The sequence below is a fragment of the Canis lupus genome, chromosome 22 (genome assembly GCF_011100685.1).
Source record: "Canis lupus familiaris isolate Mischka breed German Shepherd chromosome 22, alternate assembly UU_Cfam_GSD_1.0, whole genome shotgun sequence".
NCBI lineage: Eukaryota > Metazoa > Chordata > Mammalia > Carnivora > Canidae > Canis > Canis lupus.
In genome coordinates, this window is record NC_049243.1 from 12,775,952 (window position 1) to 12,794,930 (window position 18,979).

Below are 18,979 nucleotides of genomic sequence, written 5' to 3' on the forward strand. Positions count from 1 at the left end.
TGGATGAATGGACATACTGAAAATATAGTCATCTATTGACTCCACTTAAGGATCTTATTGAATATATCATAGGCGTTTGGTTTCTTAGAGAAAATCATCCAAAATATTGGCAAAATATCTTGAATTCTTTCAAATGATTATGAACTTTATTTTGTATTTGTTGTAATGATGGCATGATTTGTTTAAGAATTTTTACTAGAAATGGTGCTGAGGATTATTAATAATTTCTCATTGTTCATAAACATATATTTCAATAGTATACAATTTCAAATACCTTTAAATCTCAACCTAAAAATTCAGTATGGTGTGATCAACAGTATGGTTAGACATTCTCTTTACAATTTAAATTATTCTTTTTATGACACTGGAGTTGTTAATGCTTGCATTTGCTTTTCTTAATGTCTAGACAGTAGTTAGCTATTCAGCTAAATAATTTTCTTTTAGTATGATCATGCAAATATAGTTCCTTGTTTCAGCTTCATTAAGTCATTGTTATGACTATTAAATATGCTCCATTTGATAAGGTACAAAGTTCTAATCATACGGTTATTTCCTTCTTTGTGATTTTACTGTACAGAACTGTATTATCTAAAAAAAAAAGTCCTCATCAATGTTTATTTTTTTTATGGAATTAGATAAAAGAATAAGAAAAGTTCATGATATAGCACTATTGTTACTGTTGGATTTGACAACAACAACATAATTTTCACCACCGGTTCACTTAGATCTAGTTTTACTTGCCTATAAGCCATCTCTTCAAATGGTGTTATTTGCATGATACTTTCCTTAGAATTAAAAGGAAGCAACTATTCTAATCTCTTAATAAATAACCTCATATTTTAAAAGTTTTTTGAGCTCTTACAATGAAAACTATTCTAAGAGAATTTTGATGCTTTTACATTTACCACTTTTATCTTCAAAAATCAGACTTTAAAGATGACTTTAATTGGTACAGTACTGTAAAATTCACATTGTACTTTTGTATGGGTTTTATAATTGTAAACTTCAAAAAACAACTCCAAATATGCCAGGAAAATATTGTGACTTCTATTATACACATGTGGAAAATCTAGTCCATCTTAATAAAGCAAGTACACTCAGGAACTAATAGTAAATTTTTAAACTATACTAGTGTCTTGTTTCCTTACCGCGTATAAATAGATATTTATGCTATGTAATAACTACTCATATTGTCAGAACACATTTGAATAATATTTAGATAATAATAGTAAAAAATAATAACCCTAACCATATTAATGGTAAAAGCGTCAATAAATATTTTATATTTTGTATTTATTATCTATCAGTAGTTTGCTATTCATATTACATTTTTTTTCCTTATAGAAACTCTCCACATAAAGTAAGAATGCCTCCGTTTATAGGAAAAAAACAGCAGTTCTGGCATTTACCTATACTTCACAAGATTATGAAATATCCCCATTAGTTAGATTAAACAATAAAAAAGTGCAACATAAAGACCATAAGAGAGTTAAACTCTCTGACTCAACTAGTTCTGGACAAGCATCCAAAAATGAAGCCTGAACCCTTAACTTGCAAGAGGAGTCCACATCATGAAAGCAGATTATCTTCTTTCCAGATCCCTGACACTATTCTCCCATGAAATTTCTGCCACCCATTTCTCCAACCTCTACCCAGTAAAGAAGTCAGGCTTTCAGTGCAACAGAACATAAGTTAGAAGCCAATCTTCTAAGCATGTTTCTCACTCTTTCTCTCTTTTTCTCTCTCTCCATCCAGAGCCTTCCTCATACACCTCTCATTAAACTAAAGAACTAAAAGGGTATGTGAATGAACTGATTTAGAATTCATGATAATCGTGTGAAGTTTAGAATTTAAAGTGAAGAGTACATCTGCAAAATAATGGCCCTATTTGTTTCTATGTTTTGTTTTGTTTGTATTTTTAAGATTTATTTACTTATTTTAGAGAGAGAGAGAGAGCAAGCACATATATGAGCAGGGAGATGGGCAGAAAGAGAGGGAAAGAATCCTAAGCAGACTCTCTGGGAGCACCGAGCTTGATGGGGGGCTTAATCTCACTACCCTCAGATAATGACTTGAGCCAGTATCAAGTCAGAAGCTTAACTGACTGAGTCACCCAGGTTACCCATATGTGTTTCTATATTCTAACAACTTTAATAACATATGTACTAATATGCATCAGAAACATTTAGAAAATGCATTTATTGACAATTGGGTGACTATTTTACAAATATCATTCCTACAGTGTTCTATTTATTCTAGGAAAATTTATTAATGTTGCCCTCTTAACTCTAACATTTCAATTATAATTTTGCCTGAGTCAAGAGGTTAATCATATAAGACAAATAATTATATTTACGTGAAGTATCTTATGTTCCATCTTCAAAACCAAGAACCTATAGACACTAGATAAAAGGGCATGTGCATGATTTGTGGGGAATATTCTTATTTACTACTTTATTCCTATTAGCCCTTACTAATTATTTTTTAAGATCTCATATTTGGGTCCTTTTTAATTATTATGTCAAAAGAATGTCTTTGTTTTCAAAGCAATGACTCTGCTTGATCTGATAAGCTCCATTTGGTCATTGGAGATCCACTTTTCTGTCTCCCACATTGTTAATCATTTCATTACCAATAACTCTTTTACTGTTACTTTAAAACATGCATAAATACACATACACATGTATATAAACCCATATACCGAGAAAAAGCAGAGAAAAGTCTCCGTGAATCTGGTAGTTAATCTCTCTAACCTTCAATTTCTGCACGTATGAAACAGGAATAAACATACCTTGCAGTTTAGGGATAGGGTAAGATTGTCCATATAAAACACTTAGGTTAGTGCCTATTACTTGGTAAGGGTTCACTTGATGTTATCACTGTTGTCATTATTATGCCAACTTCAAGCTCAAATTTCTCTCTTTGTTTTCCTAAAGAAACACAAATTTATAGTATATGCCAGTTGTTTTCAAATCTGGCTATCCACCAATATCATAGAACTAGATTGTAACAACAAAAAAAGAATCTGAGTCTTTATTCCTGGGGATTGATTCCATAGAATTGTGTTGGATTCCAAGTTTATATCTTTATTTTATTTTTTTTAAAGATTTTATTTATTTATTTGAGGCAGGGAGAGAGAGAGAGAGAGAGAACACAAGCACAAGCACAGCAGGGGGAGCAGCAGACAGAGGCAGAGGGAGAAGCAGGCTCCCCACTGAACAAGGAGCCCAATGTGGGGCTTCATCCTAGGACTCTGAGATCATGACCTGAGCTGAAAGCAGACACTTAACCGACTGAGCCAACCAGGTGCCCCCTCCCCAAGTTTATATCTTTAAAAACATGATATTTGGTTTATTTTGAAGTTGCTGGCCTTTAGAAGCACTCCACAGTATGAAGCTGCCTTTGCTTTACCATTGTTTATTTGGATTCTCTTGTTCAAGGCTATAAGCTCTTATATTTAAGAAATATACTAGTTAATTCACCAATATTGATAGAGGGCCAAGGTCTGGCTTTCATTGGTCAATATGTATGATAATTATATGTGTCCATGGCAAATGTTAAAAAGCATTTGTCTATATCATTCTATTAAAAGGTTGTTTTTAAGTAGGATAAAGTTGAATTTTTATTATTTTATGCTATTAGAGATTATTTTTAAGAAGAAAGATCAGTTAATTTTGACTCACTCTAATAACTGAATTAATTGTTTTTCCAGTTTTATGTTTCTGGTTTAAACATTACTTTCCAACCAATCCATCTTCAATATGTAGTTCTGCTTTTTTATGTTTTTGTTCTGGAAATATTTATATTATAATGTAATTTACATTTAAATCTCTATTAATCTAGGAATGATATTTATTCTTCACACATAATAGGAGAATTTAACATGATTTTAGGCATACTTTCACAACATTTTTGCTATTTACCATATTAAAACATCCTCCTTTTTTGCTCAGGAACTATTTATATCCTAAAGAAAAATAAGGAATTGGTATTGATCAAAGCTATATTACTTGATTACTTTTATGTTTATTTTGTAAGACATTAGATATATACATTGTAGCCATATTAACAAATATACATGTTTCCAAACACATCATCTGCCCAGGCAACTATAATTTCCTGTAATTTTTTTTAAGGACTAGATTTATTTATTCATGAGAGAGAGAGAGAGAGAGAGGCAGAGACACAGGCAGAGGGAGAAGCAGGCTCCATGCAGAGAGCCCGACATGGGACTGGATCCCTGTCCAGGATCACACCCTGGGCTGAAGGTGGCGCTAAACTGCTGAGCCACCCGGGCTGCCTGAGTTTCCTGTATTAATATAAATCTTTATTTTAATCACATACCTAGACAGGGATATGCAATTAAAAATAAAATACGAAGTCACTGAAGACCATAGGAAAAATATATGAAATATAATCTGTATATATTATATTTAATTATATATAATTTTATGTAACAATTTCTATAATATTTTATCTACCTTCTTGGATTATTTTCCATCTGTTCTGACCTCTCAAGAACTCAGACTCTTCATTTTGTGATCTATATTATAGTAAGTAATTTATATCTCCTAATACGAAGTTTGAGCACATAGCCCAGGTCAACTCAGCCCATAAATTCCATCCTTCCAGGTAATGCTAGAAATGCTCAGAAAAAGTATTATTTTCTTAACAAATATACATATGAATACTATAGTTCTGAAAAATAAGGAGTCAAGTTTAGTAGAACCAACCAAAGAAGGCATGATAAATGAAGGAATAAAAACCAGACCGTGGTGACAGTTTGTAGCTACTTGATCAAGCTCTGCCAAAGATGAGCAATTTGAAAAGAATCTTCAGTAATGAAGGCCTATAATATCAATTAATCAAAATGTCAACCTTAAAAGTAAAACAGCCAATTATTTTACTCACAAAATGGCTTATTTAGAAATAGCAGAGGAATTGAAATTTGGGACAAGCAAGCTATAGCAAAAGCCATAGACAAGTCCAGAGAACAAAAGAAAGGAGCACTCTTTTATATGGGAAACAAGAGAGGTGGAAGGTGTCATTAAAAAAAAGTCCATTGGAGTGAACTGGGATTTCAAAGTGTAGTAACTTTTTAATGGCTGAGTTATGACAATCTCTCATTGGCTGGGCTGTTGGCAGGCAAGGAGAAAATTTTCTTTCCTTCTGGAGTGATAGTAGTGTGGATTAGGGAGACTAGCAAGGCAAGATGGGTCTCTTCCTGTTGAGGTCTGAAATTGAGGAATCTTTCTGTTGGAGTCTGTTATTGATGTCAAGTGGTAGTGAGTGAGGGCTCCCTTTCCTGCCCTCCTTGCTCCATTTTTAAATGAGGTACCTTTCTATCAATTTTCAATAAAAATACAATTAAAGTTGCATTATCTCCGAAGTACAGAAACATATATTCTAATATACTCCCGCCAAGGTGTAAAAAATTACCATAGAATATTAGTGCCAAAGTAAATTGTTATAACTTTACCGTAGGGAAATTTGGCAATCTGCCTAAAAATTTTCAGAGGTTTCCAAAAAATCAGAGGTTTCACTTCTAGGTTTTATCCCAAAAATTAGACATAAGAATAAAAAATATATGTATACAATTTGTTCACTGATATTTCAATTTAAAGAATCAAGTGCTTGGCAATAGGGAATATGTTAAAATATTTTTATATACCTTGTGAAATCATACAGCTATCAAAAGTCATGTGTGTGCTACTTTAGAATGTGGAACATATTTACTCTACTTATGTTAAAATATTGGTTGCAACACACAGTATAAATATTCAGAATTATAATCACTAGATGTAAAGAGTAAATGATCTTTATTTTCTTTTGTATTTTAGATATAATTTATATATTTTCTAAAATATATATACTTTGATTATCATAGAATATTATTTATAATAGTGCATATTATTTATCCATAAATATGTATAAATATCCTCATAAAGCCTCTGCTGATAGTACCAACCAAAAGGGTTTTTCTTTTTTTAAACTTACTTTTATTGAGATATAATTGACATAAAGTATTGTATAACTTTAAGGTTTAAGTATGTTGATTACATTTATATATTGCAATATGGTTATTACCATAGTGTTGACTAACATCTCTATTGTGTCACATAATTATCATTTCTTTTTTTGTCATAGGAATAGTAATATCTAGTCCATTAGCAGCTTTGAAATTTATAGTACAATATTGTTGTTTATGATTACTATGCTGTGTATTAAATCTCTGAGACTTCTTTATCAATTGGTTGTAAACATGTACTATTAATCAAGATATTCCCAATTCCCCAATGCCACAGCCTCTAATAATCACCATTCTAACAAAATCAGCTTTTTGATATTCCACATATAAGTGATATCATACCACATTTAACTTTCTCTATCTGACTTATTTCACTTAGCATAATGCCTTAAAATTAAAATTCATACTTGTTGTCATGAATGGCAGTATTTCCTTCTTTCTCATGGCTGAGTAGTAGTCCACTGTGTGTGTGTGTGTGTGTGTACATGTATAAAAACTTCTTTATCCATTCATCAGTTGACAGACACTTAGGTTGTTTCCATAGCTTGGCTATTATAAATACTGCTGCAAGAAACATGGCAATGTGAATATCTCTTCAGTATCCAGTTTTCATTTTCTTTGAATATGTATATACATATATTTATATATTCAGGAGTATAATTACTGGATCATACATTACTTCTATCTTTTAATATTTTGAGGACCCTCTGTACTCTTTTCCATAGTGACTAGAACTATAAGAGACTACTATACATAATTATATACCAACAAAGTGGATAACCTAGAAGAAATTAATAAGTTCCTTTTAAGATACAATTTAACAAGACTGAATGAGGAAGAAGTAGAAAATCTGAGTAGACCAATAATGGGAAAAGAAGTTGAATCAGTAATTTAAAACTTCTGAGGCAGAAAACCCCAGGACCAGATGGCTTCACTGGTGAATTCTAGCAAACATTTAAGAAGATTTAATGCCAATACTTCTCAAACTCTTCAAAAAAATTTTTTGAAGATAAGGGAACACTTCCAAACTCATTTTGTAAGCCTAATATTACCCTAATCCAGGTAAAGATATCATGAGAAAACTATAGGCCAATATCCCTGGTCTGATGAGTATAGGTGCAAAAATTCTCAACAAAATACTAGCAAACCAAATTTAAAAACCCAGTAAAAATAATATACATGTGACCAAGTGGGATTTATCCCTGAGATGCAAGGATATTTTAATACACACAAATCAATAGATGTAATATAGCACATTAATAGAATGAAATATAAAATTCATTTGATTATCTTAATAGAGGCAGTAAGCATTTGACAAAATACAACATTCTTTCATGATGAAAACACTCAACAAATTGGGTATAGAAGGAATGTACCTCAACATAATAAGCTATATACAACAAACAGACAACTAACATCATATTCAAGAGTGAAAAACAGAAAGCTTTTTATCTAAGTTGAGAAACAAGACAAAGGTGACCATTGTCACAACTCTCATTCAACATAGTACTGGAATTCCTAACCGGAGCATTAGGCAATACAAATAAGTCATCTAAATCAGAAAGGAAGAAGTAAAATTGTTATTATTTAGGGATGAGATGGTCTTATATTTAGAAAATCCTAAAGACTCAACAATAAAACTTGGAATAATCAATGATTTCAGTAAATTTTCAGGATATAAAATTAACATATAGATCAGTTGCATTTCTGTACACTAACAAACATCTGAAAAAGAAATAAAGAAAATTATCCCATTCATAATAACATCAAAAACAATAAACTACTTAGGAATAAGTTTAGCCAACGAAGTGCAAGATCTGTGCAATAAAAACTTTAAGACTTTGATGAAAGAAATTGAAGAAAACACAAATGGTAAGTTAGTCATGTTTGTGGATTGAAAGAATTAATATTTTAATATGTCATGCCACCCAAAACTATTTATACACCCAATGCAATCCTTATCAAAATCCCTGTGGCATTTTTCATAAATAAATCCTAAAATTTATGTGGAGCTACAAAAGACCTCAAATAGCTAAAGCATTCCCGAGGAAGAGAAACAAAGCCAGAGACATTGCACTTCTTGATTTCAAACTATACCACAAAGCTATCATAGTTAAAACAGTAGGATACTGACATAAAAATAGACATGTATCAAAGGTAGAAAAATAGAGAGCCCAGACATAATCAATCACATATATGTTCAACTAATATTTGACAAGGGAACTGAAAACACTCAATGGGGAAAGGGTAGCCTCCTACAAATGGTGTTGGGACATAAGTATGGGCAATCTGTTTTGGATGACACCAAAAGCTCAGGTAACAAAAGGAAAAATAAACAAATGGGGCTATATCAAATTCAAAATTTTCGTCACAGCAAAATAAAAACAATTGACTAAATGAAAAGGCAACCTATAGAATGGGGAAAATATTTGCAAACCATATATCTGATAAGGGGTTAATATCCACATTATATAAAGAACTCCTACAGTTCAATGTCAAAAAGAGAAATAATATAATTTAAAAAAAATGGGCTGAGGAACTAAATAAACAGTTCCTGAAGAAGATAATCAGATGGGCAAGAAGTACAAGAAAGAATGTTCAGCATCACGAATCATCAAAGAAATACAAATAAAATCCAAGATGAGGTATCGCCTCATACTTGTTAGAAACGCTCTTATCAGAAAAACAAGACCTAAGTCTTGGGATCCCTGGGTGGCGCAGCGGTTTGGCGCCTGCCTTTGGCCTGGGGCGCGATCCTGGAGACCCAGGATCGAATCCCACGTCGGGCTCCTGGTGCATGGAGCCTGCTTCTCCCTCTGCCTGTGTCTCTGCCTTAAAAAAAAAAAAGAGCTAAGTCTTGGTGAAGATCTGATAAGGGATTTTTTTTTAAATTAAAAGTTGAGTTAAAAGCTTTGGATGGTTTGCATTTTGAAATCTCTGTATCTGGCATGAGGACATATCAAACTATAGCAAATTTAGTTAGGTATAGAAATAGTCCAGCTATATCTTAGTTTCCAAACAAATAATAGCGGCGATAAAACACCATTCCAGGTCTGCAGTATACAAAATTTATTAGATAGTTTTGTTTCAATCTAGAATAACAGTAATATTAAAGGATTCATATTCCAGGGAAATAAAACAAGAGTTTCTGAATAGTGAAATAGAAGTCCTACTCCAAAGTATGATATCTTGATTCCAGAAATTGCTCTAATTCATACCTGGAAATACTCAGAAGAGGTTGTTCAATGCAAAATCGTTCAGCATCTGAGGCCAAAGAAAGTGACAATATCTTGGTATCTAGGGTAAAAATCTATAATAAAATCTTTTTACCTGGTCATATATTTGTGGGAAGGGAGACATCTGGGCAAATAAGGTCAGTCATGAATAACTGCCATGGAACTTGAACTGTGAACTAAGTTTTATTTAATGTCTGAGTGCCTACCAGGTACAGACTTTTTGATTGAGGCATTGGGTGTGGTTTATCTAGGCTAGACATATAATTGATCCCATGAAAGAGTATACTTATGAATGTGAAAGGGGTACTAATCAGATGGACAATAGGAGAACTGACATAAAACAGAACTATTGCCAACAAGCTTAAAAGTTGTGTCACCCAAATGATAAGTAAGATACCACAATTTTTTTCTTGCACTGTGTATTTTTTTTTTTTTTTTAGCCAAAAGGGTTTTCCAGCTCACTGAAGCCACTTTTTCAAAGTATTTTATATCTTTCTTAGTTACAGGCTCAAAGAAGTATGAGTTCAATAAATATTTGCTGAATAAATGGATGAATAAATAAAGGCATGAATATTCTTAGTTTGTTTCCAGAACTTCCTTTCTTCAATATTATTATACAGAAATGTATAAGGGAAATAAGCTCTACAAAGAAAGTAGAACACCATAATTATACTCAAAAGAAATTAGAGGAAAAATAGAAAATGCTTTGTAATTTACACCTACATTAACTGTGAATGTTAACAGATTAGGTATTCCATTTTTATTCACATAAATAAAAAATGATTTAAATTATGAATAATGCTAAGATGAACTAAAAAAGAAGGAATACTGGTTTTTAGCTAACTATAACGTTTTGACATGAAATGTAGTAAAACTTCTAATTTCAATCTTCATATTATGTAAAAATGGAACTTTAAAGTAATGTCATAATAGTTATTAATTCTTTTGGAATTAATTATGGAATTAATCATGGTAATATGACTCTCATTAGTACCACATTTGTTATAATTTTGCATATACTATCACATTTGTTAAATTACCTTGAATATTTAATTAATTGATGTGGTTATATAACTTTTGCCCTTTATATAAGGCAGAGTAAAAAGATTATTTGTAGGTCTTTGGTGGCAGTTGAGTGTAGATTTTAAGGAAAATAATGGAATATGAGAAATAATAAAGCTAAGATCAATTGTGATGAAGAATGAAAATTCATTTTTATAATGCTTTTAGAAGAAATAATTTTTGTGTTATTAACATAGTGACATTTTTAGAAATAATTTTCTATCTTTTTTGAGAATTAACCAATGGTATAGATAATATGGTTCTTTACAGATAGGAATATACCAAAAATAACATCTACTAGCATACATTGTAATAGAATATATATGAGGGAAACAGGGAAGGCTTGGATTGGTGATTTCCATACATGTTGTGTGGCTGAAATAAGTACAGGGAGGAACATAAGGAGGAAAGAAGTTAAATCAGAATGAGAGCAATTGTGATGAGTCAACTTTGAAATGGAATTACGATGAAAAAGAAATTAGAGATGAAAAGCACCTAATGATGAATGGTAAAGAATAACCAGTGGGGATAATGAGACAAAATTGAGGTAGCTAAAAAAAAAAAAAAAAAAACAGAGTAAAACTTAAAAAGGCATTTGTGGCATCTGAATTATTGTTTATAGATTTTTAGTTAAAATTGTTCAGCTTCAGAGTTGGAAAAATGGAACTGTTTATATCTCATTTCCAGTTGGGAGGAAGTTGGTATTCATTCACAGATCAGTTTTAATTGAAAAGGAGAGATAGTGATAAGAGGTGAGAGAATATTTTCACCCTAAAAAATAGATAAAAGAGAAAACAAGATTAGGAAAATGTCCCTAAATTTAAAGTGTACATGCTCTTGAAGATTTAGAAAGAATAGTGGCAAGTAGTACTATCTTAGACAAAACTAACTATAGTGGTGTTGTGTTGCGTTGCTTTTTTGACCTTTTGGCTAAGGTCAAGTGTATAGTCTTGGTGCAAGATGGCATTATGTAGATCATATTTATTTTATAAAATTTATTTGACTTAGTACAATCGATTAATTCATTATGCCCATTTGAGAAAGGAATGTTTTAGGCTGAATAATCTGTGATGGGAATATTCATAGCACTAGAATGGTCAAAGATTAATTGATTTTAATCTAAAGTCTGTCTCTAGATATGAGCCACAGTCCTGACCTGTTTGACTGATTTATCAGCTTCTTAGACAAGGGCATAAATAGCTTACTTCTGTAATGTGAGGGAGATAACAAAGAGAGAATGTGTGAAGAGCTTTGAGCTAAAAATATAATGTACTTGGGGAATGGTGTGGGATGGTAGTTTTTGTACATACATTTTAAAAGATAACAAGAATTTCAAGCTTCAATGTGTATTAGCGGTCAGTCAAAATTGACACCCCAAAGGATGCCGTATGAAGAGATTATTGATTTCAGAGCAAAAAAAAATACAGGAACCATCAGAAAATATGCATAATACCTATATTATAATATTTGGATGCTACAGTTTAATAAAAACATAATGAGGTCCATGATACAAAGAAATTTTGATAGAGATCTAGAGACTACATCATAGGGATGACTGGAGGCAATGAGTATGTTTAACTTCACGAAGTAAACTTAAAAAGTGAAATAATAGTTATATTCTAAGTTAAAATATGAAGGAGTTTTATATTTATTGTGTGTATTCTGATTATAATAATAATAGTCATTGGAAATTAATGAGACGCATATCAACCGCAATGTAAGGAACAACTAGGGTTGTTTAGGTAGCATGCATTTTCCTATGACATGAAGAATTTCTTCTTTGAGGAAGCCTTTACACAAGTTTTGATGTTTATTTACCAAAGATGTCATCGAGCAGATTCTTTGTTGATGGACTTATTTCTCGTCAAATTTATCTTTGCTGGGATGGCTCATCAGTTTAGTGCCTGCTTTCGGCCCAGGATGTGATCCTGGAGTCCCGGGATCGAGTCCCACATCAGGCTCCCTGCATTGAGCCTGCTTCTCCTTCTGCCTGTGTCTCTGCTTCTCTCTCTCTCTCTCTCTCTGTGTGTGTCTCTTATGAATAAATAAATAAAATCTTTTTTAAAAAATTCATCTTTGCCTGATTAGACACCAGTAAGTGAAATTATGTAATAGTATGTGACTGCTTGAAATTTTTAGGAGGGAGGATTTTATGGATGAATTATTTCTAAGGAAGAAGGAGGAAGCTATGACCTCTTCTCAGACCCATGCCATGGGCTTCTCACTTTCTACCTCTATGATTCTCTGCCAGCACAGTTGCCTGACTCACTTTAGGAATGCCCCAGCTCATCCATGCACAACTTGTAAGGAGGGAGAAACACCTCGGATTCTTTTAATGTTTTTTTTTCTCAAATTATTGAGTGGACCATAGAGTTGGTCAACTCTTCCTCACATTGGATTACTCTTTCTGTCCTACAGTGTCCTACTGTCTTTTGTTCACACCTAAATTTTTCCTCTGGTCCCAGTCTAGGAAACATGGGCTAAGACAATTGTCACACATATTTAACCTATTCAGGTTTTCAAATAACTTAGTTCTAAGGAAATACGTTCTAGGATTTTATTCTAATTGATTAAAAATTAGGGCTATTTCATGAGATTCCACGTTATTTTTACATAGATGCAGTTTTCAAAAATTCCTTTCTCTCTCTCTTTCTCTCTCTTTTAAAATGGAGGAACCCAACGTGGGGCTTAACCTCACAACCATGAGATTGAGACCTGAGCTGAGACTGAGTTGGACGTTTAACCAACTGAACCACCCAGGTGCCCCATTTTCTCTTTTTTTATTTTTATTTTTAAATTTTTATTAGAGATTTTATCTATCTATCATCTATCTATCTATCTATCTATCTATCTATCTATCTATCATCTATTTATTTAAGAGAGAGAAGGAGAGCTCAGAAGGAGAGGGAGCTCCCTCTCACTGAGCAGAGACCTCAATATGGAGCTCAATCCCAGGACCCTGAGACAATGACCTACACCGAAGGCAAATGCTTAACCTACTGTGTCATTGAGGCACCCCTCTTTTTTCTATTGAGGTATACTTGACCTATATATAACATTATATTAGTTTCAGGTATACAACATAATGTTACATATTCATATATATCACAAAATGATAAAGTGGTAATTATTTCTAACATGTCCCTTGACATGAGAAATAGGTAATGTAACATAGCATTCTATCTATCATATAAATAGGAATAGCAATTTTTTTAAGATTTATTTATTAGAGAGAGAGATTGAATGCAAGCAGGGAGGAAAGGGAGAGGGAGAAGTAGAACCCCCCATTGAGAAGGGTGTGCAATGTGGGGCTTGATCCAGGACTGGAATTATGACCTGAGCTAAAGGCAGACCCTTAACTAACTGAGCCACTCAGGAACCCCAAGAATAGCAATGTTTTTGATAGTAACATCCAAATAAGTATTTTATCTCTGTTTCCATCTTGTCAGAGTTTTATTGTAGATTTTAATTATGGATAAGCAAGTAAGTGCTCTACTTACAGGAAAGCTATTTTTATGAAATCATTGGTTAGGGAAAATTCACATATCTACCATTACTTTATTTACTTATATATTTATGTGTTTATTTAATTATAAAATATTTACTATGTGTCTTCTATTTGCCAGAAAGTTTCAAATGCTATAAAATTTTAGATGAAATGTGAAATAATGATTTTTCTTAATATAATCTTCAGAAAAGAAAACACCTCAAATGCATGAGTCTATGAAAAAATATAACAAATGCCTCCCTCCACCTTCTCTCCTCCCCCTTGCCTTTTGGCCAACTGATTGACTAAAATATCAACACCAATGTTTGATCAATGTATCTATTAAAATGTGAGTGAAGCTTGCTCAGTTGAACAATCCCGGATTTACGAATTTCTAACCTGTGAAGGAATTTATAAACTCTTTGAACAAGATTTTTCCAAGGAATTCTGTAGGATTAAATGCTTTCTGTAGGATCTATGTTGCCAGCAGTGAACACTTTGGTATAATGTGTCATTTGAATGATTATATTGAGCAACTACTAAGGTCTTGGCTTTTAAGTGTCAATGTGATGGATATGATGTTTACATTTTTAAAAATACTTGTATTCAGGGACAATTTTATTTCTGAAATGTGACTGTATTAATCAGGGTGCTCCAGAGAAACAGAGCTAATAGAACCTACAGATATATAGAAAGAGATTGATTCTGAGGGATTGGCTCATATGATTATGGAGGCTGAGAGGCTATATGACCTGTCATCTATGCCATGGTAGAGGCACAGAAAAGCCAATGGTGTACTTTCAGTACAAGCCTGAAAACCAGGGGAGCCAGTGATGAGACTGATGTAAGCAAAAGTTTTGTTTTGTTTTTTTTTTTAACAGAGTTTTTTTTTTTTTTTTCTTAAAGTTTCTCCTTACTTGGACTTAAAACAAGACAAGAATACATGTGCATTTAAATTATCCTCATTTCTATTATATTTTAAAGACTGATTCCAGAAAGATTTTGCATGTGGTAAAGAGAGTTGAAAAGGGAGAAGTAATAGCTCTAGCTGTCTGTGGTGTAGAAGTATAAACTCATCAATCAGAATATTGGTATCTTACAATCTCAAAAGACAGCAAACCTTGGTGCACCTGGGTGGCTCAGTCAGTGAAAGCATGCAACTCTTGATTTTTTTTTTTCTTCCAACACTTGATTTTGGCTCAGGTCATGATTTCAAGATTATGGGATCAAGACCTGCATTGGGTTTCATGATGGAAGTGGATCCAGAAAAAAAAAAAAAAAAAAAAAAAAAAAAAGTCAGCAAGCCTTTTAGTGATGAACTGATATGATACTAGTATAAACTAGTATCTGTCCTCTCACTCAGGTTTAATACATGAATTTACACAGTGGTATATAATTTCATGATCTAATTTAAAATGAACCTATACAATCTAAAAAAATATTTTAACTCTAAAATTACATTGTATTTTTGATTTAAGATTTGGTAAATATAAATCTTAGGAATATTGCATTTATTACCTTAAACAGTATTGCTTATTGTCCTGCCAGTTGGCAAACTCATTGTACTGGAGAACAAAATTGTAAGTGAGACTCATTATCTTGTATTCATTATGAGGGAACAATTGTTATTGTGTTTGGTAAAAGGGATGCAGACTTAGCACAGATCACCCATTTGTATTCAATAGGACCATTCGCTCAAATCACTGCTTCTCTGTTCACTGTTGCTTTTATTGAGACCATCAGGATTTACTTTTTCTAAAGTGCCACTGTTGTGTCTGTAAAGTTGATTTGGTTAGATGCATTTGTTCTGCTACTGCATGATGAAGAAAAATTGACACCTAACCAGAAACCTTTTCTTTGTATAGTTTAGGTTTATTACCAAGCCTGTTTGCATACAAGCAATGGTTATTTCTGGATAAAATGGTAGCATTACTGCTCTTGGAAAATAGTCTTCAAGTAGGGTTTACATTCAGATATTTTTCATAATGTTCTGGATACCTAATCAATAATTGTACATTTTAAATATTAGAACTTTTTATATTAATAAGAGTATGTAGGCTATTGGGATGTGTAGACATCCATGCTGATGTCTAGGAGGACGTGCTCACAGGATTCTAATAAAACTTCTAGGGCTATTATGAAAGTTAAACAGTATGCACTAAAATTGAAAGCCATCATTAAAAGTCCTGGAAAAGTAATAAAGTAATAAAATAAAGAATTTTAGAAATGCTCATTTTTTCCCCTATTTGTCTTAGAGGTACCATGATCCTCCTAAAAAGCCAGATGAAAAATCATTTTGTACTCCTGTCTCCTCTTCTCCCTTTCTCCACCATGTTCAATATATTGCCAATCCTTCATGTCTTCATGTAAAATATCTATTAAGCATCTCCTTTCAATTTGTTCTGAATATCATAATACTTTTAGCCCTTAGTGCTTTGACGATTGTATCTTTTCCAATAGTTTTCCTTGTTCCAAACTTGTCCTCAACCAATTCTTCATCCTGACACAATAGTATCCTTTTAGAATAAGACCTTATGATAACACTGTCAATTGGTAAAAAAAAAAACAAAACAAACTTCTCTTCAGCAATTTCAAAATAAAATACCAATTCTTGGTATAACCTGCAACATTAGAACTCGATGTGACCAAAGACTACTTTCTGGCCTGCCTCTCATCCCATCCCTCCAGGAACTTACACTCTAGTCACATCTTCCTCCTCTCTTAAGATTATTTCAGCCTAGAAGAGCCTTTATTCCAGGGTACAACTAGAAATCCTTCTCAACTCAATGACATGCAGATCAAATACTCCACCTCTCCAATCTTCAGAGTAGCAGTCAATTTCGCTTTCCATTACTAAATTGATACAGTTTTTATTCTGTAATAATATGTATAGATATTTGGTTATTTTAAAACAGGGGCCATCTCATTGACTTGTCCAATACTTCTATAATAGTATAACAACATTGACATTTTGCTGAATAGCTATTGGACAATATTTTTATTATTATAAAATAATTTTGTAATAACTGATATTTGTGGAATGTTGACTAATCATAGAAGGTATTCTAGACACTTGGGTTAGTTCATTCAGTCATTACAACCACAGTAGGTCTTACTACTATCCACGTCTTTCAGGAGTAGAAAACTAGAAACAAAGTTTAATTACTTTTCTGAAGTCTCAAAGTGCCAGATTGATATTTGAACCTTGATAGTTACACTTTAGAACCATAGTCTTAATGACTGTGTTTATTCCTCAACAGGTAATTTTTTAAAATTCTCATTTTTCCAGAAACATCTATCAATTTGTTTTTAATAACTGGGGCTAATATTTTATTTTATTGTTTTTATTTATTTGTAAAAAAATGAAGTACCAGCCTATTTTAAATTGGCCAGACTTATTGAATAACATTTTCTGTTCTTGCAGTAAATGCTGTTTAGAATACAAATTCTTGTCTCTGTTACCTCTAATTATCAACTATTTTATAATGCTACACTGAATTTTCTGTTTTCGAAAATCCTAGTGCTCCAAATTTTTTCATCTACTTTAGTCGGTTAAGATCTAAAGTAATGAACTATACTGCCATTTGCTATGGGATGGACCTTGCAGCATCCAAACACTGGTCAGTTTCAGAAGAACAGCATCACTAACATTTATTTATTTTTTTTAATTTTTTTTATTTATTTTTATTTATGATAGTCACAGAGAGAGAGAGAGAGGGGCAGAGACAAAGGCAGAGGGAGAAGCAGGCTCCATGCACCGGGAGCCCAATGTGGGATTCGATCCCCGGTCTCCAGGATCGTGCCCTGGGCCAAAGGCAGGCACCAAACCGCTGCGCCACCCAGGGATCCCCACTAACATTTAAATAAAGGGAATCACCCATATGTCAGGAGCTCAGCAGAACTGGTAGAGAGAACTGAGCTGCCAGGTGCAAAGGCTAAAATTGAAAGAGATAAACTTTTGATCATATAGGGTGTTGGTATAAGCAAGAGTCTAAAACCTGAGAAAGTACTGACTATCTCTCCACTATTCAGTTTTTCTGCACAGAATGGCAAACAGCAGAAGGTAAGGTGAGTCATTTCAGAGTGTCAGTCATCTCATTCTCTTGAATAAAAGAGTCAGGCATTTTACCGCATCTGAGGTCCAGGGGAAAGGGAGAGAAGAGGCTAGGAGTTGAAAGGTATTGGGTACTGGGTGAGAGTAGAAAAGCACCTTTAAGTTTTCTCCTTTCTCTATCCACAAGTAGAACTTGAGGAAGGGTACTTAAAAAAAGAGCTCTGCCCAAGATCACAGAGAAAGAGACCTAGGAATGAAGGCACCAGATCTAGGAGTGAGGGAAAGAGTGTGACCAGCCAGGAGACCCTGAGTTCTGATTACAACTCGCTTCAGAGACTGCAATGCAGTGGCTGTTCACCGACTCTGGTGTGGGGAGGGCAGCTTTCCCCTTGAGGCTTGCCAGGCAAAGCCTTTCTAACTATCTGTAGTTGGGCCTGAAAATCACACATAGACTCTTAAACAGGAGCTGGATTTCTCACTGTAGCAACGACAGTAATAATAACATAAGCTGATGACTGGCTCATAATAAGCCAGGTGCTGCCCAAGGCACTCTAATTATATTAACTTCTTTAGTCCTTTTTACAACTCTACAAATATATTATTATCAATTCACTGTTTCTAATGAGGAAACTGAGAAACTGTGATGAAATATAACTTGCTCAAGGTCACAGAGCCAGCAAATGGAGGCATTTCAAGATCATTCTTGAAACTTTTACATAAAGTTTTCTCTAATAGTAACCACTCAACTATTTCTTGAATAAAGAGAAACCTGAATGAAAGAAATAAATTTTAAAAATAAACCAGTGGATCCTCAGCACACTCTATTTCTTCTAATCATATTGTGTAGAGATAGATACACAAGAGAAAGACAAATATATAGAAAAATGTACATGTTAAATTTAGAAGCATAAATCCACAATTTTATATTTTGTATAAGATTCCTCTGGTAGAGTGGTTGCTGATATAATTTCCTAAATAACACCCAAATGTTTTCCTTGGTGAAACATGTCCCCAAACATGTTTTTGTCATATTGAGGATTGTCCTTGGATTTAGGTAGAGGTGAGGATCCTTTGCATGTGGCAGTATTGAGCACGCCATGTGAAACAAGACC